Source organism: Heterodontus francisci, chromosome 3 (genome assembly GCF_036365525.1).
Source record: "Heterodontus francisci isolate sHetFra1 chromosome 3, sHetFra1.hap1, whole genome shotgun sequence".
NCBI classification, from domain to species: Eukaryota; Metazoa; Chordata; class Chondrichthyes; order Heterodontiformes; family Heterodontidae; genus Heterodontus; species Heterodontus francisci.
The window spans coordinates 164,005,864-164,025,930 of NC_090373.1; the positions used below are offsets into that span (position 1 = coordinate 164,005,864).

A 20,067-nucleotide genomic window follows, 5' to 3' on the forward strand; every position below is an offset into this window, starting at 1 on the left:
AAAAGGAACAGGTCACCACCCAAACCAGTGGCAAGAGGATGTTCCCGCCTACGACTACGACAGCTGCTCCTCATCGGACAAGGAAGGGCCGGAAAGACGATACATGCAAAAGAAGCAGCAGAACGCAGAGGAGTTGGAAGAGAAAGCCCCCCAGCTCCATGGCACTGGAAGCAAGATGGGCCCAGCATGCCCCAACCCCAAAGCGCTGAACCCAGCGAGATGCCCAGCGCACCCCAGCTCCTGGAGACCGAGCAGTGAAACGTCCACCGCATTCCAGCTCCGGGAAGCCTGGAGCAGAAATGTCCTCGAGGAGGAACAGAGGGGAAAGACACCACCAGCAGAGTACAGTCCAAACCTTGCTGCCTACAAGATCCCTCCCGATGTCACCCCAGCAGAACAAACCCCCCGTGAGTGACCAAAGGGGTTTTCTGAGCCCAACGCATGTGCAACAGCTTGTGCACACTATGGGTATGCAGGAAAATACCCAAGGACTGGGACTAGTAAGGACACCAGGTGTGATAAGCAATATCCAGTTTTGAATGGGTATAAAGATTGCTTCTATTAATGTGCGTAGTGTTAAATCCACTACGCGATGTGTTTCGACCTTGGGTTATCTCGCCAAGGCCAAAGCCAACCTACTGTTTTTGCAGGAGTCTGGGATACCGCACCTCAGCACATTCAGGCAATGCTCGAGATGATGGTCCCACGGGCCATCAATCTGGTCTGGGGAAATGATTCCCTTTCCTCTGGCCTGGGTATTCTACTGCACGGAGGCAACGTCACCATCTCTGAAGTTAAGGAGGTGGTGGGCGGTCGCTCCTCATAGCAGACGTAACGTACTACAATGCTCCAGTCCGGTTAATCAACGTGTACGCCCGGGTCCAATACAGCGAGCGGCTGACCATCCTCCAACAGCTCCTACGCTGCTGGCGACGTACAGGCCGGTCATTCTGACGGTGACTTCAACTGCATCATTGATGCAGCTGGACGATCCGGCAGTGACAACAGCAAATTGGACGCTACGTCCAGATTCCTAACGGAAACAGTAAAAGATGCCAAGCTGCACGACGTCTTCAGCAAACCTGCAGACGGAATACAGGGTAGATACACCTGGTCAAGACCGGATGTGTCTGCCCGTTCCAGGATTGACTTCCTGTTTGTGTTGCTTGCATTCACGGTCAGATCCACCAACGTCAAGCCAGTGTTCTTCTCTGACCACTGCCTCCTACTGGCCGACTGTCACCTACAGGACAACCAGTGGGTTTGCAGGGGGTCATGGAAGCTGAATGTAACACTGCTGACCCCAGAGAACATTGAGGAACTCAAAAGGGATTACAAAGGTTGGAGAACTGTGAAACCCCTCTTTGAGTCTCCAGTTTACTGCTGGGAGGCAATCAAGGAGAACATCAAGAGGTTTTCTAATCCTTAGAGGTGTTCAGAAGATGAGAGAGAGACAGAGGGAAATGTCCCGACTGTAGAAGAGAATGCAGAATCCGCTCTGGCTGCAGTCAATGGAGGTCGAGGTCAAGGAGGATCTCTAAGAGGTGAAAAGCCAGTAGGCCTCGCTCTTTGCCACGGAGGCCTCCAAGATCATCTTCTGGTCCAGATTCCTCTCTGTTGAGCAGGATGAGACGTGCTCATGTTTCTTCTTCCAAAAGGTACACACAGAGAGCTCTGTGATCAGCAGCCTGAAGGCTCGATGACATCATCACACTCTGACATACTAAGGATCAGCAAATCCTTTTATGCCGGGCTGTACGACGTGAAGCCCACGGACAGCATGGCCTCGCAGTCCTTCCTGTCATCTATCACAGAGATCTTAGGTGACAGCATGCCGGAAAGACTGGACAAACCGCTAACTCTGGATGAGCTGACAAAGGCCGTCAGGTCCTTCGAGACAAGTAAAACTCCCAGAAGCGACAGCTTACCAGTTGAGTTGTATTCGACTCTGTGGGACTGGATTGGCCTAGACTGCTGGAAGTGTACGAGAGTATGCTTCTGGCCGGCAGCATGTCAGAATCCATAAGGAAAGGCATCAGCACTCTGATCTACAAGCGGAAGGGGGAGAGGGCGGAAATCAGAAATTGGTGGCCCATCTCACTCCTTAATTTAGACTACAAGATTCTGTCCAAAGTTATCGTCAGCTGGGTCAAGTCTGCTCTGGAGTTGGTGATTCACCCTGATCAGACCTGTACTGTACCCGGCAGGAAGATCTCTGATAGCCTCGTGCTATTCAGGGATACCATCGCCCATGTACCGGACAGGAGGGGTGGACACCTGCTTCATCAGCTTGGACCAGGAGAAGGCTTTTGACAGGATATCGCACACATAGATGTTGGATGTGCTTTCCAAAATGGGGTTTGAGGAGGGAATCTGCAATTGGATCCAACTGCTCTACACAAACATCAGTAGCGCAGTCTCAATCAATGGGTTGGAATCAGAAGGTTTCCTGATCAAATCTGGAGTCAGACAGGGCTGTCCTCTCTCCCCTGTCTTGTTTCTTTGCTGTATCGAACCTTTTGCTGAGTCTATTAGGAAGGATGCGGGTATAAGAGGGGTGACAATCCCAGGCAGCGAAGGCACTCAGGTCAAAGCTTCGCTGTACATGGATGATGTCGCTGTCTTCTGTTCGGATCTGCCGTCCGTTCGCAGGCTGATGAGCATCTGCGACCATTTCGAACTGACCTTGGGAGCCAAAGTTAACCACGGCAAGAGCGAGGCCATGTTCTAGCACTAGGGACCATATAGTTAATTATAACAATTTAGTTTAGTTTAGAGATACAGCACTGAAACAGGCCCTTCGGCCCACCGAGTCTGTGCCGACCATCAACCACCCATTTATACTAATCCTACCCTAATTCCATATTCCTACCACATCCTCACCTGTCCCTATATTTCCCTACCACCTACCTATACTAGGGGCAATTTATAATGGCCAATTAACCTATCACCCTGCAAGTCTTTGGCATGTGGGAGGAAACCGGATTTAATAAGTATTTATTTATTTTAAATTAATTAGTTGGAGGGGTGAAGTGCTTCACCTGTGAGATGTGGGAGGTCCATGACGCTTCCAGCGTTCCGTGACGACTACATCTGCAGGAAGTGTACCCAGTTGCAGCTCCTCACAGACCGCATGGATCGGTTGGAGCAGCAACTGGATGCACTTAGGAGTATGCAGGTGGCGGAAAGCGTCATAGACAGGAGTCTTAGAGAAGTGGTTACACCCAAGGTGCAGGCAGATAGATGGGTGACCGCTAGAAGGGGCAGGCAGTCAGTGCAGGAATCCCCTGTGGCTATCCCCCTCTCTAACAAGTATACCATTTTGGATACTGTTGGGGGGGATGGCCTATCAGGAGAAAACAGCAGCAGCCAGAGCAGTGGCACCACAGCCGGCACTGTTGTTCAGCAGGGAGGGACAAAGCGCAGAAGAGCAATAGTTATAGGGGACTGTATAGTCAGGGGCACAGATAGGCGCTTCTGTGGACGTGAAAGAGACTCCAGGATGGTATGTTGCCTCCCTGGTGCCAGGGTCAAGGATGTTTCTGAACGGACGGGGGCATTCTGAAGGGGGAGGGTGAACAGCCAGAGGTCGTGGTACACATTGGTACCAATGACATAGGCAGGAAGAGTGATGAGGTCCTGCAGGGGGAGTTTAGGAAGTTAGGCAGAAAGTTAAAAGACAGGACCGCTAGGGTTGTAATCTCGGGATTACTCCCTGTGCCACGTGCCAGTGAGTCTAGAAATAGGAAGATAGTACAGCTAAACACGTGGCTGAACAGCTGGTGTAGAAGGGAGGTTTTCAGATATCTGGACCATTGGGATCTCTTCAGGGATAGATGGGACCTGTACAAGAAGGACGGGTTGCATCTAAACTGGAGGGGCACAAATATCCTGGCTGCGAGGTTTGCTAGCGTCACTCGGGAGGGTTTAAACTAGTGTGGCAGGGGGGTGGGAACCAGAGCAGTAGGACAGCAAGTGAAATTATTGAGGAGGAACTAGTAAATAAGGCCAGTAAGACTAAGAGGAAGAGCAGGCAGGGAGATGTTGCGGAGCACAGCGGGACTGGTGGACTGAAGTGCATTTGTTTCAATGCGAGAAGTATAACAGGTCAGGCAGATGAACTTAGAGCTTGGATTAGTACTTGGAACTATGATGTTGTTGCGATTACAGAGACTTGGTTGAGGGAAGGACAGGATTGGCAGCTAAATGTTCCAGGATTTAGAAGCTTCAGGTGGGATAGAAGGGGATGTAAAAGGGGTGGGGGAGTTGCATTACTGGTTAAGGAGAATATCACAGCTGTACTGCGGGAGGACACCTCGGAGGGGTCGTGCAGCGAGGCAATATGGGTGGAGCTCAGGAATAGGAAGGATGCAGTCACGATGTTGGGGGTTTTCTACAGGCCTCCCAACAGCCAGCGGGAGGTAGAGGAGCAGATATGTAGACAGATTTTGGAAAGATGTAAAGGTAACAGGGTTGTAGTGGTGGGTGATTTTAACTTCCCCTATATTGACTGGGACTCACTTAGTGCTAGGGGCTTGGATGGGGCAGAATTTGTAAGGAACGTCCAGGAGGGCTTCTTGAAACAATATGTAGATAGTCCAACTAGGGATGGGGCCATATTGGACCTGGTATTGGGGAATGAGCCCGGCCAGGTGGTCGAAGTTTCAGTAGGGGAGCATTTTGGGAACAGTGACCATAATTCCAAAAGTTTTAAGGTACTTGTGGATAAGGATAAGAGTAGTCCTCGGGTGAAGGTGCTAAATTGGGGGAAGGCTAATTATAACAATATTAGGCAGGAACTGAAGAATTTAGATTGGGGTTGGCTGTTTGAGGGTAAACCAACATCTGACATGTGGGAGTCTTTCAAACGTCAGTTGATTAGAATCCAGGACCAGCACGTTCCTGTGAGGAATAAGGATAAGTTTGGCAAGTTTCGGGAACCTTGGATAACGCGGGATATTGTGAGCCTAGTCAAAAAGATAAAGGAAGCATTCGTAAGGGCTGGAAGGCTAGGAACAGACAAATCCCTTGAGGAATATAAAGACAGTAGGAAGGAACTTAAGCAAGGAGTTAGGAGGGCTAAAAGGGGTCATGAAAAGTCATTGGCAACCAGGCTTAAGGAAATTCCCAAGGCTTTTTATACGTATATAAAGAGCAAGAGGGTAACCGGGGAAAGGGTTGGCCCACTCAAGGACAGAGAAGGGAATCTATGTGTGGAGCCAGAGGAAATGGGCGAGGTACTAAATGAGTACTATGCATCAGTATTCACCAAAGAGAAGGACTTGGTGGATGATGAGCCTAGGGAAGGGAGTGTCGATATTCTCAGTCATCTCATTATCAAAAAGGAGGAGGTGTTGGGTGTCTTGCAAAGCATTAAAGTAGATAAGTCCCCAGGGCCTGATGGGATCTACCCCAGAATACTGAGAGAGGCAAGGGAAGAAATTGCTGGGGCCTTGACAGAAATCTTTGCATCCTCATTGGCTACAGGTGAGGTCCCAGAGGACTGGAGAATAGCCAATGTTGTTCCTTTGTTTAAGAAGGGTGGCAAGGATAATCTAGGAAATTATAGGCCGGTGAGCCTTACGTCAGTGGTAGGGAAATTATTAGAGAGGATTCTTCGGGACAGGATTTACTCCCATTTGGAAACAAACAAACTTATTAGCGAGAGGCAGCATGGTTTTGTGAAGGGGAGGTCATGTGTCACTAATTTGATTGAGTTTTTTGAGGAAGTGCCAAAGATGATTGATGAAGGAAGGGCAGTGGTTGTTATCTATATGGACTTCAGTAATGCCTTTGACAAGGTCCCTCATGGCAGACTGGTACAAAAGGTGAAGTCACACGGGATCAGAGGTGAGCTGGCAAGATGGATACAGAACTGGCTTAGTCATAGAAGACAGAGGGTAGCAGTGGAAGGGTGCTTTTCTGAATGGAGGGATGTGACTAGTGGTGTTCTGCAGGGATCAGTGCTGGGACCTTTGCTGTTTGTAGTATATATAAACGATTTGGAGGAAAATGTAGCTGGTCTGATTAGTATGTTTGCAGATGACACAAAGGTTGGTGGAGTTGCGGATAGTGATGAGGATTGTCAGAGGATACAGCAGGATATAGATCGGTTGGAGACTTGGGCAGAGAAATGGCAGATGGAGTTAAATCCGGACAAATGTGAGGTAATGCATTTTGGAAGGTCTAATGCAGGTGGGAAGTATACAGTAAATGGCAGAACCCTTAGGAGTATTGACAGGCAGAGAGATCTGGGCGTACAGGTCCACAGGTCACTGAAAGTGGCAACGCAGGTGGATAAGGTAGTCAAGAAGGCATATGGCATGCTTGCCTTCATTGGTCGGGTCATAGAGTATAAAAATTGGCAAGTCATGCTGCAGCTGTACAGAACTTTAGTTAGGCCACACAGAATATTGCGTGCAATTCTGGTCGCCACACTACCAGAAGGACGTGGAGGCGTTGGAGAGGGTACAGAAGAGGTTTGCCAGGATGTTGCCTGGTCTGGAGGGCATTAGCTATGAGGAGAGGTTGGATAAACTCGGATTGTTTTCACTGGAACGACGGAGGTGGAGGGGTGATCTGATAGAGGTTTACAAAGTTATGAGCGGCATGGACAGAGTGGATAGTCAGAAGCTTTTTCCCAGGGTGGAAGAGTCAGTTACTAGGGGACATAGGTTTAAGGTGCGAGGGGCAAAGTTTAGAGGGGATGTGCGAGGCAAGTTCTTTACACAGAGCGTGGTGAGTGCCTGGAACTTGCTGCCGGGGGAGGTGGTGGAAGCAGGTACGATAACGACGTTTAAGAGTCATCTTGACAAATACATGAATAGGATGGGAAAAGAGGGATACGGTCCCCGGAAGTGCAGAAGGTTTTAGTTTAGGCAGGCATCAAGATCGGCGCAAGCTTGGAGGGCCGAATGGCCTGTTCCTGTGCTGTGCTGTTCTTTGTTCTTTGTTCTTTGGGAACTGGGCTGACCGATCCTTTATCCCCTTCACCGTCAGGGCAGACTACCTGAAGGTGCTGGGGATATGGTTCAGAGGGCTGGGGCTTGCGCCAAAACCTGGAAGGAGTGAGTAGCCATGGTAAAACATAAACTGAGCATGTGGGACCAACATTCTTTCTCCATTGCGGGTCAGAACCTGGTCATCAGGCGCAAGGCGCTCACATTGTGCTGTACGTAGCACAGGGATAATCTGCGTTTATCTGAGATAAATATCAACTGCTGCTGGAGGACCATCAACTCAGTGAAAGATATTCTTTGGTCTGCCCGAAACCTGCTGGTCTTCCAGTACAAAGAGTTATCCACGACCGAGTGTTGCAGACTGGCACATTCCTACGTCCAGGACTACGTGCTGACGGACGCACTAAAGATTGGGGCAGACACCGCAAAGGCTCAATGGGGAAAGGCCACGGTGTAAGGTCCTCCCACCATAGTGCACTGAGGGACTGGAACCTGTGTAAAACCCCTCAGGCTATATGTACCAAAATATGGTTTTGCTGTGTAATGCAAATGTACATTGCATGTAAGATGGAATGGAAGGGTTGTGAGGCAACTCACATTCTGTATTGAAGAAAGCTGATTTCTTTTGTACTTTCTGGAATGTCAGTTTGGAACTGCTTTGTAATGTATTTTTTACAGATTTTTATGAATAAAGTATATTTTTGGAAAAAAAATCATTTTTAATTCCTCACTAGATACAGGCGAGGTACCAGAGGATTACAGGTCTGCGAACGTTGTGCCATTGTTTAAAAGGTTTGCGAGGGATAGGCCAAATAATTATAGACCGATCAGTCTGTCCTTGGTGGTGGGCAAATTATGAGAATCAATTCTGAGAGAAATGATAAACTGCCACTTAGAAAGGCACGGATTAATCAGAGATAGTCAGCATGGATTTGTTAAGAGAAGGTCGTGTCTTACTAACTTAATTGAATTTTTTGAGGAAGTAACAAGGAGGATTGAGGAGGGTAGTGTAGTTGTCTACATGGATTTAAGTAAGGCATTTGACAAGGTCCCACGTGGCAGACTGGTCAGAAAAGTAAAATCTCATGGGATACAGGGGAATGTGGTGAGTTGGATCCAAAATTGGCTCAGTGACAGGAAACAAAGAGTAATGGCCGACGGATTTTTTTTGCGAATGGAAAGTGGTTTCCAGTGGCATTCCACAGGGCTCAGTGTTGGGTCCCTTGCTGTTTGTGATATATATTAATGATTTGGACTTAAATGTGGGAGGCATAATTGTGAAATTTGCAGAAGACACAAAAATTGGCTGTGTGGTTGATAGTGAAGAGGATAGCCGTAGACTTCAGAAAGGTATCAATGGTTTGGTTGAGTGGGTGGAAAAGTGGCAAATGGAATTCAATCTGGAGAAGTGTGAGGATATACATTTGGGGAGGGCAAATAAAGCGAGGGAATACACAATAAGCAGGAGGAGAATTGAGAAAGGTAGAGGAAGTGCATGTCCACAGGTCCCTGAAGGTGGCAAGACCGGTAGGTAGAGTGGTGAAGAAGTCATATGGAATGCTCTCCTTTATTGGCCGAGGTATAGAATACAAAAGCAGGGATGTAATGCTGGAACTGTATAAAATGCTGATTAGGCCACAGCTGGAGTATTGTGTACAGTTCTGATCACCACATTACAGGAAGGACATAACTGCTCTGGAGAGAGTACAGAGGAGATTTACAAGATTGTTGCCAGGGCCTGAAAATTGCAGCTATGAGGAAAGATTGGATCGGCTAGGGTTGTTTTCCTTAGAACAGAGAAGGCTGAGGGGTGACTTAATTGAGATGTACAAAATTATGGGGGGCCTAGATAGAGTAGACAGGAAGGACCTGTTTCCTCTAGCGGCGAGATCAATCACTGGGGGGGGCACAGATTTAAGGTGATTGGTGGAATGATTAGAGGGGACATGAGGAAAACGTTTTTCACCCAGAGGGTGGTGGGTGTCTGTAATTCACTGCCCGGATCGGTGGTGGAGGCAGAAACCCTCAATTCATTGAAAAGGTACCTGGACCTGCACCTGAAGTGCTGTAACCTGCAAGCCTACGGATCAGGTGCTGGAAGGCGGTATTAGATTGGGCGGATAGCTTTTTCAGCCGGTGGAGTCACAATGGGCTGAATGGCCTCTTTCTGTGCCGTAACTTCTATATGGTTCTATTTCCTGGTCTTGTAGCAGACCTAGAGGTACTGCAACAACTGCCCTCATACCTGGGTGCGGTAGTACTCTCCCCTCCTTAGCTGCATTCCCAAACTGGCAAAAGTCAGTTCCATGAACCCAGCAGAGTTCTTCCATCACTATGCCTAAGCAAAACTGAAAAACCCCTCTGCAACTTGTGGAATGGCCCTTTAATTAGCACAGGTCCAGGTCCCACCTTGCAGCTACTTGCCTAATCTCTGAGTGATGCACGAATCCATAGGCCAGACCTGCGTGGTCCAAGTTTCCAATCCTGGCATCGCATCAGTTGCTTCGCTATGTTACATCAGGATAGCACCAATTCAGAATCTTCCGGCACACATGGGAGATGCACTTGCGCGTGCCACTCTAATGCATGAACGGCGTGCCGGCAGCACATCATGGCATGGGAACTGATGGTAAGCTGGCACTATGCCAACGAACCTCTAGCCCATAGGTTTTTAAAGCATAGGCTTTTCAGCATAGCAGCAGGGAGTATGAGAGGAGATTGCTGCAGTATAAAAAGACAATGTCGCTATAGAGCATACATCAAAGACTTGTACAACATAGCTATGGCTCAGGAAAAGCAGTGATTGCAAGTAACGCAGTGTATACAGTACAGAAACAGGCCATTCAGCCCACAGGTCCATTCCTATGCCTATGCTCGATATGAGGTGCGGTGTGAAAAGTTTTGAGGCCCTCATCCCTATCTGAAAATCTGAGGAACTGGGGTCATAAACACCCAATAGTGTTTGATTCTGCAGGGAGTAGAAAATGAGCAATGAGTTTTCTGTCCAACATTCATCTTTCAACCAACATCACAAAGACAAATTAACTGGTGAATCATCTCATTCCCATTTTCAGGACCTGGCTGGGTATAAATGAGTAATTCGCTACAGCTGGTCAGTGCTGTTACTGCCGAGAGAATCTTGATGCTGAAGCTGGATGGGAAAAGTGGAAAAATCTTCTTCTCCCTGCTGCTGATGACCTAATATCAATTGTTCTTGTGGATCAACAGTCCCCAGGATTTGTAAGGACAAGGTGAGGTAACGCCTTCATAAGATGATTAAGGGGATTGACAAAGTAGACGTAGAGAGGATGTTTCCCCTTATGGGGCAATCTAGAACGAGAGATCATAGTTTTAGGATAAGGAGTAGCAGATTTAAAACAGAGATGAGGAGAAATTACTTCTCTCAAAGGGTCGTGAATCTGTGGAATTCACTCCCCAGAGTGCGGTGGATGCTGCGACATTGGGTAAATTTAAGGAGGAGATAGACAGATTTTTAATTAGAAATGGGTTGAAGGGTTATGGAGGACGGGCAGGAAAGTGGAGTTGAGACCAAGATGAGATCAGCCATGATCGTATTGAATGGCGGAGCAAGCTCGAGGGGCTGAATTGCCTACTCCTGCTCCTAGTTCTTAGGTTCTTATGTTCATTTAGCTATGAGTGAGTTAATTTAGCAGGTGTTATTGAAGTATTTTTGTTTCCATTTCGGGATAGCAAATGTAAGAGGAATTTCCAGTGAATCTACAGAGGTATTGTGTAAAGAGGTATGTTGCTGCCTCTGAGCTCACAGTGCCTGTACTGTGCATGAGGTAGGGTGGATGTTGCTACAAAAACATCTCATCATTTAAAAACTGCTGGGTAACAGAAGAATCCCAACACCAAGCATGATCAGTCCATCAGTACATGTGAAGTTCACCTTAGTTAAATCCAATATCAAGGGCAATTAGGGATGGGCAATAAATGCTGGCCTATCCAGCGATGCCCACATCCCATGAATGAATAAAAAAGAGGAAAAACCTGTTGGTTCACTGGAGAGCAGCTTTGGAAAAGTCCTTTGGCCAAAATCACCATTTCCCCTTGTCTGAAGGAGAAAGTTTACCTTGGTCAGAAATTTTTAAAAACCACTATTGTTTAAAAAGCTAAGTATTTAAAAAAAAATCACTATGCTTATGTTAAGTTTGTCCATTGTTGTTTCCTTGTCCTGCCACTACATTTGTTCCCCAACTTGGGCATTTTATACAACAATGAATCACAGCATATGCCACTGCCAGACAGCACCTGTAAAAAATAACAGGAAATAAGCTTGTTCAGGACAAAGCTTTGTTCTGCCAGCAGTTATACAGACTTCCTGAGATTCCAGTGCTATACTATAGACCCTCAAGATGCACAGTCTATCCTTCACTGTTCCTGGGTTCTCACTGACCACTCTTTGCTGATGGGAAGCCAGCTCTTTATTTTTGAAAGCTGCTCAGTAAAAGTCATTCAGCAGATATATTGCCAGTGCTTTTAAGAACTAAACTGCCAGGTAAAGCCTGCCTCGGGTATAAAATTAAAACCCAACCCCTGTCCGTCCCGACAACAGCCAACCCAAACCCGACCCGGGTCCGAGTCCTTTAATTTTTTTAAATACCCGACCCGACCCAAAAATAACAAACATATTTTTGAAACAGAAAAAGATCATATACTAAAATAAAAACAATACAAAACAAAACAGTACAGTCCAGCCCGACCCGACCCGAGCCCGAAAGCTGGACGCCAAATACAGACCTGACCCGACCCGAACCCGACACGTAGTTGGGTTTGGTCGGGTTCAGGTCGGGTAGCCGGGCTTTATTGCCAGGTTCCAACCAGCCAAGAGCAGCCAACAAGCCCCAGAGATACTGCAGAAAAATATTCTGTTAAGAAGGAGATGAAAGGGAGGTAGATGGGGGAAAGACAGAGCACGTGGGTGTCTATAGACAAAGGAGGAGAGATTTTTCCCAGGCAGTAAAGAGAAATGGGATTGGAGACATTCCATCAGGATACCAACATCCCACCCTCTGGTCTACAGCTCTGCTTCTGTTTCTGCCCTGCTCCCCATCTCGGTGCAAGACTCTGTCAGAGGGCTAACTTGTGCCAGGAATACTCCCAAACCATGCACAAACACAGGCTAGGGAAATTGCAGGTAGCTCTCCTCTGCAGGCCATCAGGTCCAGGGGACTTGTCACTCTTTAGTACCATTAGTTTTCCTAATATGTTTTCTCTAGTGATAGTGATTGTGTTAAGTTCCTCCCTCCCTTTTGCCTCTTGATTATCTGCTATTCTTGGGATGCTTTTTGTGTCCTCGACTGTGAAGACAGATATAAAATATGTGTTCAAAGTCTCTGCCATTTCCCTGTTTCCCATTATTAATACCCCAGTCTCATCCTCTAACAGACCAATGTTTATTTCAGTTACCCTCTTCCTTTATATATACTTGTAGAAGCTTTTACTGTCTCTTTTTATATGTCTTGCTGGTTTATTCTCATATTCTAATTTCTCCCTTTTTTTTAGTCATCCTTTGCTGGTTTCTAAAATTTTCCCAATCTTCTAGCCTACCTCTAATCTTTGCAGCATTGTACACCTTTTCTTTTGATGATACCATCCTTAACTTCTTTAGTTAGCCACAGATGGTGCATCCTTCCATAGAGTCTTTCGTTTCAATGGTATATATTTTTGTTGAGAGGTATGAAATATCTCCTTAAATATCTGCCACTGCTGCTCTACTGTGTTACCTTTTAACCTATATTTTCCCAGTCCCCTGTAGCCAACTCTGTCTTCATACCCTTGTCATTGCCTTTATTTAAGTTTAAGACACTAGCTTCAGACCCAAGTTTCTTACCCTCAAACTGAATGTGACATTCCATTGTGTTATGATCACTCTTGCCCAGAGGCTCCTTTACTATGAGATCATTAATTAATCCTGTCTCATACACATTACCAGGTCTAAAATCACCTGCTCCCTAGTGGGTTCCAGAATGTATTGTTCAAAGACACTGTCCCAAATACACACTATAAACACATCCTCAAGGCAACCTTTGCCAATTTGTTCTCCTTGGAACAGAGATGATTAAGGGATTTAAAATGATAGGACTGGATTTTACCACCTGCACACCCCCCCCCCCCCCCCCCACCGCAACGTCGACGTTGGGTTTCGTGGCCTCCAGGAGAGGGCCGCCATGCACCCTGGCGCCGGCACGGCCCGGCCCGGCCCGATAGTACCGGCGGCGGCGAGGCATCGTGGCGGCCCCCCACCACTCGACAACGGGACCCCAATTTGAATATTTAAATAAATTAAAATGATTGATTTAAGCTCATATTGTCACCTGATATCCCGCTGCGATCTTTGGCCTGGATCCCCATCTGGGGAAACGAGGTGCAACAGTGGTGGGGAGGCGGGGAAGAGGCAAGTTTCTCAGTGCGGGCTGGGGGTGGGGAACTGGGTCAAATTAACTGCATAGGTGTAGCGCATGGTGGGAAGGGTTGTAGTTGAAAGTTGTGCAGTTTGGGGGGGGGTGGGTGGAGGGCAGATAATTAATTTCATTGTTAGTGGGGGGGGGGTGGGAGAGGGGCAAAAGAGATGTATTTATGTATTTTAATTCAATTTACTTTTAAATATTTAAATTAGCCAGTAGGGCTGACAGCCCTTTAAAAATAGAGTCAGCGCCTGCGTGCAGGCAGCTGATGCCATTGCCGGCGATGGAAAGCCCGCCTTCTCCACGTGATACTGGGGGGGTGGGGAGGGGGTTGCGGTCCGCCTCGGGGATGCAAATGAGCCGCTGCACAGAAGATGGTGGTGGCTTTATGATGGGCGCCCGTGCGGGCGGGCCACTGTTTTTTTCATCTCGCCGCTGACCTAAAATCCAGCCCATAGAATGGTTACAGCACAGAAGGAGGCAATTCAGCCCTTTGTGTCTGTGTCAGCTCTCTCAAGCGCAACTCACCTAGTCCCATTCCCCAGATTTTTCTCCATTAAATTTTTTCTCTTCAGGTAATTGTCCCATTCTCTATTGAAGACCTCGATTGAATCTGCACCACACTTTCAGGTAGAACATTCCAGATCCTAACCACTCACTGCGTAAAAAAAGTTTTTCCATATATCACCTCTGGTTCTTTTGCCAATCACCTCAAATTAATGTCCTCTGGTTCTGGATCCTTCAGCCAACAGGAACAGTTCTGTCCAGCCCCCTCGTGACTTTGAACACCTCTATCAAATCTCCTCTTAATTGTCTCTTCTCCAAGGAGAACAACCCCAACTTCTCCAACCTATCCATGTGACTGAAGTTCCTCTTCCCTGGAACCATTCGCGTGAATCTTTTCTGCACTCTCCGTAATGCCTTAACATCCATCCTAAACTGTGTGCCACGGACTGGACATAATACTCCATTTGAGGCCGAACCAGTGTTTTATACAGATTTATCATAATTTCCTTGTTCTTATACTCTATGTCCCTATTTTTAAATCGCAGGATCCCGAATGTTCAAAATCATTAAGGGTTTTCATGGAGTAAATAAAGAGAAATTGGCAGAAGGGTCGGTAACCGGAGGTAATTGGCAAAAGAACCAGAGGCAAGATGAGAATTTTTTTTATGCAGCAAGTTATGATGAGCTGGAATGCAATGACTGAAGGAGTAGTGGAAGCTGATTCAGTAGTAACTTTCAAAAGGGAATTGTATAAATACTTGAAGGGGAGTGGGATTAATTTGATAGGTCTAACAATGAGCTGACACAGGCACAATGGGCCGAATAGCCTTCTGTGTTGTATGATTAAACAGTGAAGGGGGAGAGAATGGTTCAGACATATGGAACTAGAAACATTAAGACTCAAATAGAAAAGTGAAATACATAGGGAGATGGACTCAGGAAGAAGCAGAGACACAGAAGGTGGCAAAGAGAAGTATAGAGGAATGTTTCACCAATGACATCACAGAACAAGATACACAGAGAAAGCCTGGCAAAAAAAAACGCAGGCAGCGTCTTATATAGAACCATCGTCACACACTAGGGCAGGGATTGGTTTTGATTGGTTTCAGCCACTGGCATTCTTTGTTGCAAGAGCCAATGGGAATGTGCTTATGAAATGTGAAAATAAAATCATAATGTTCCAAAACTTCATATTTTGCTGCAACAAAATTTTGATACCTCCCACTCTGTAAGGAGCAAAACAAAGATTGTTAAATATATACAATGATGACAGATTGATAACATTTTGGAATTTTGCAGTTTAACAATGTATGATGCTAGTTACTTTAAAAAATAAAATTAAAACACTATTTTCTCCTCTATGCCCTGGTCTCATATGTCTGAACCACTCTCTTCCCCCTCACTGTTTAATCATACAACACAGAAGGCTATTCGGCCCATTGTGCCTGTGTCAGCTCATTGTTAGACCTATCAAATTAATCCCACTCCCCTTCAAGTATTTATACAATTCCCTTTTGAAAGTTACTACTGAATCAGCTTCCACTACTCCTTCAGTCATTGCATTCCAGCTCATCATAACTTGCTGCATAAAAAAAATTCTCATCTTGCCTCTGGTTCTTTTGCCAATTACCTCCGGTTACCGACCCTTCTGCCAATTTCTCTTTATTTACTCCATGAAAACCCTTAATGATTTTGAACATTCGGGATCCTGCGATTTAAAAATAGGGACATAGAGTATAAGAACAAGGAAATTATGATAAATCTGTATAAAACACTGGTTCGGCCTCAAATGGAGTATTATGTCCAGTTCGTGGCACACAGTTTAGGATGGATGTTAAGGCATTACGGAGAGTGCAGAAAAGATTCATGCATTACATAGAATTTGCAGCACAGAAACAGGCCATTCAGCCTAACTGCTCTGTGCTGGTGTTTGATGCTTCACACAAGCTCCTCTGACCCTACTTCATCTCACCCTGTCTGTATTTCCTTCTGTTCATTTTTCCCTTGTGCACTTATCTAGCTTCCCCTTAAAGGAATGCTTTTGCATTAACTACTTCTTGTGGTAGCAAGTTGCACATTCTAACCATTCTCTGGGTAAAGAAGTTTCTCCTACTGGATTTATTAGTGACTATCTTTCTTTATAACTCCTAGTTTTGGACTCCCTCACAAGTGGAAACATCGTCTCTACATCTACCCTATTCAAGCTCCTTCATAATTTTAAAGGCCTCCATTAGGTCACCTCTCTTTTCTGGAATAGAGTTCTAGTCTATTTAGTCTTTCCCTGGCTGAGAGGCTACAAACAACTGGATAACAAGTCTTGGCCAAAGCAGCAAAGAAGGAATTCTCCCTCTCATTTTTCTTTCTGTCCTGTGGAGAATTACCTTTCTTCTCCCCTGGATCTTCTGCTGGTTAAAATCAGAAAGTTACCATAAATAAATAAATGTGCGATATGACCATTCCAAGGCACTAAAAGCAGGAGCACCAAAGTGAGTTTGACAACCCAACTTCCAATAACTTTCAAACTTGGAAACAGTAGCAAACAAGTCTTTTATTACAATTGAGGATATAAAATAAATTCACAGAACTTGTTTCCAAGTTAGTTTTAACAGTCTTTTTTTAAATCAGCGAAGTTGTTTTTACATTTTTATGCCAAAAGCAACTAATAATATGCTTTATAATTCCAGTGATGTTTTTTATTCTCACCATGACATCTTCATATTGCCATTGTTGAAAGCTATGAAATCACAGTAACAAAGCTTCAGAAGCTCACACATCTGATACATTACACAGTAGTAAAACTAAGAAGGTGAATTTTTATATTCATTTGCTAATACACAAAAGAGGAAAATGTGATACACATATAACCTTTACAAGGGAAAGCTTGGAAAAACAAGTGTAATTTCCAAATGCTCAGTAATTTGTGATTTATAATGTAATTTTTTATGGTGATAAAGTTCATCATGCCCTTATTTTCGCTACATAACACTCTTTTAGCGTCTAAGAAGACAATTACTTCAAAAAATTAAATACACTGGAATAATTTATCCAGAGGATTATGGAGATAACGGTGCTTTAAGGAAAAACTAAGCCTAGCAGACACATCCTTTATTCTATAGATTAGTACGAATATTGTAGAATATACACAACATATTTTATTAATCTATAAACAAATTAACTTTAAAAAAAATTGTCTCAGGCAATTTGTTCTGGATTTTTTTTTGTCTTTGTAAGTAGTGCTTGTCTGATCTATAAAATATACGAGAACCTTTCTACAGATAATAGTTCTACTGTCAATCTCAATAAGTAGACTACTTTAAAAAAAAACTTTGCAGATTAAATAATCAATTTTGTTTTTAAACTTTTGCTTTTTTTTACAAATATGGCTGAAATTTAAACATAGCTTTCTTTCTGAAAGCTTTAGCTGCTCCAGTTATGTATAGACACACTAGTGCTGAGGTAAGGGATGAAAAGGAGACTTGTGGAAATCTGTTGTAGAGTTCATATAGGCTGCCTGAATTGTTCTATGGTAATGTTTATTAACAGGTCAGCACTCTTAAAATATGTAGTGGAAAACTATTCTAAGAAATACATTTATATACAGCTGAAATCAAAAGGCATTGTCAAAAATACAGGATGGAACAAGATATTAGATAACAGGCTGTGCACCATAATTGTACTTTGACAGGTTTAAAAGTGAACCATTGAGCTATGAAACACTTTTTAGTGAGTGAATGAACAGTAGTGCCCTGCACCTGTTATCACATTCTGTTACAATGCTGCTATTTTCATTGGGCGTTAACATAATGCAGGAAAACAACAGCACATATTTCCACTTTTTTAATACACAAGTGTAAACATGGATTTGTTGTAGGACAGAAGCAGTCCCTGAGCATTCTCACGTTTCTTTCCTACCGATGCACAGCCCCAGCAGAATTTAGTCTGTGGAAATCATGTAACAGGAGAAATGGACGTTGAGGGCACGTAAAAGGTTATTAGTCCTTCTGAAATTTAAAAATCTTTACCATAAAAAAGTTTCATCTGCATAGTCTCAACAAATTTAAGCTCACTGCTCAAACTGGGATAACTGCCTTAATAGGTACTGCTAAAAGTTCTACCATCCTTAGTGCATAGAAGGAAGTGAGAATTTCATATGGTGTGATCTTAGCAGACTTAGTAGTTGGCAGGAAAAGAGACAGAGGCGCAAGGGGAGAGCCAACTGTGCAACAGCCCCAACAAACAAATTTCTCTGCAGCACCTGTGGAAGAGCCTGTCACTCCAGAATTGGCCTTTATAGCCACTCCAGGCACTGCTTCACAAACCACTGACCACCTCCAGGCGCGTATCCATTGTCTCTCGAGATAAGGAGGCCCAAAAGAGATCTTAGCATAAGTAACACACTGAATATCATTTTCTGGGTGCAAATAGTCAGGACGTAATAAAATAACCTTTTTTATAGTTAGGACATTGTAAAGTGCTAACGCTTTGAAGAGATTTAATGCTGTAATATTGTCTTTACTTTCGGCGAGTGGCATATTGCTGGAAACAGCAACAATTTTCTTAGAAAATTATACCTTTCACACAGATTTGCTGTTGAACTGAGTTATTTGAGTTTGCATATATTCCAGATCTATATTAATGACCTAGACTTGGGTGTACAGGGTACAATTTCAAAATTTGCAAATGACACAAAACTTGGAAGTATTGTGAACTATGAGGAGGATAGTGAAAGGCTTCAAGAGGCCAGAGACAAACTGGGTGAATGGACGAACATGTGGCAGTTGAAATTTAATGCAGAAAAGTGTGAAGGGATACATTTTGGTAGGAAGAATGAGGAGAGGCAATACAAAATAAAGGATTCAATTCTAAAGAGGGTGCAGAAGTAGAGGGACCTGGGGGTATATGTGCACAAATCGTTGAAGGTGGCAGGACAGGTTGAGAAAGTGGTTGAAAAGGCATATGGGATCCTGGGATTTATAAATAGAGGCATGGAGTACAAAAGCAAGGAAGTTATGATGAACCTTTATAAAACGCTGGTTAGGTCTCAACTGGAGTACTGTGTCCAATTCTGGGCACTGTGCTTCAGGAAAGATGACTTTGGAAAGGGTGCAGGAAAGATTTATGAGAATGGTTCCAAGGATGAGAGAGTTCAGTTATGATTGGAGAAGCTGGGATTGTTCTCCTTAGAAAAAAGGTTGAGAGGAAATTACCAGCATGGACTCAAAGGCCTCCTTCTGTAAATCTTATTATGCTTCTATTTGATAGAGGTCTTCAAAATCATGAGGGATCCAGATACAATAGACAGAGAGGAACTATTCCCTGGCAGAAGTGTCAAGAACCAGAGGACACAGACTTAAAGTCATCGGCAAAAGAACCAAAGGCGACATGGTGACAAACTTTTTTACACAGCGAGTGATTACCATCTAGAATGCCTGACAGGGTGATGGAGGCTTTCAAAACAGAAATGGATAAGTACATGCAGAAAAAGAATTTGCAGGGCTATGTGAAAGGGCCTGGGAGTGGGACCAGCTAAATTGCTCTTGCAGAGAGCCGACATGCCTCCATGGACAGATGGCCTCCTTCTGTGCGGTAACCATTCTATGATTCTATATGATGAAATTAAGCAAAATAAAGTTGTAGATACAGGGCTGGGGGTGAGGAGCTTGATAGTTTTATTGAAAAGAAAAAATACAGACTCTTACTATGTGGTTTGCAAAGGAACAATATGTGTATGGGATCAATCCAGCTACTTCATGCCAGCATACTCTTTCCTTCATTGTCCAGTACTTCTGTTAGCATGAATGTTTATCACTGCATCCATGGTGATCTACTTGCATATACAACACAACAAGTGAAGCTTGCAGGCAGTATCATTCTTAACTATGCAGGCAGGAACAAGACTGTTCTACTATCATAGGAACAGGAGTAGGTAATTCACCACTTCAAGCCTGTTTTATCATTTTGTGAATTCAAGGTTGATCTGTACCTCAACTCCATTTACCCGCCTTTGCTCCATATTCCTTGAAACCCTTACCCAACAAACATCTACTGCTCTCGGTCTTAAAAATTTCAACTGACCCAGCATCCACAACTCCAACCTAACATCTAGAGCCAACACGCCATCGCAGAATCCACTGCATGTCATAATACTGTAGTGTGTTTGTGCCACTATT

General features: G+C 44.6%; 1 long non-coding RNA gene across 2 annotated transcripts in view; it reads left to right on the forward strand.

Annotated features, from left to right (window-relative positions):
- Positions 1-19,542, forward strand: part of LOC137363737 (uncharacterized) — a 97,052-nt gene extending 77,510 nt beyond the window's left edge. For both annotated transcript variants that reach the window (XR_010972822.1, XR_010972821.1), the window contains exons 2-3: positions 10,034-10,210; positions 19,160-19,542. This is a non-coding gene — a long non-coding RNA (uncharacterized lncRNA). The remainder of the gene's footprint in view (positions 1-10,033; positions 10,211-19,159) is intronic.
- The last annotated feature ends 525 nt before the right edge of the window (positions 19,543-20,067 follow it).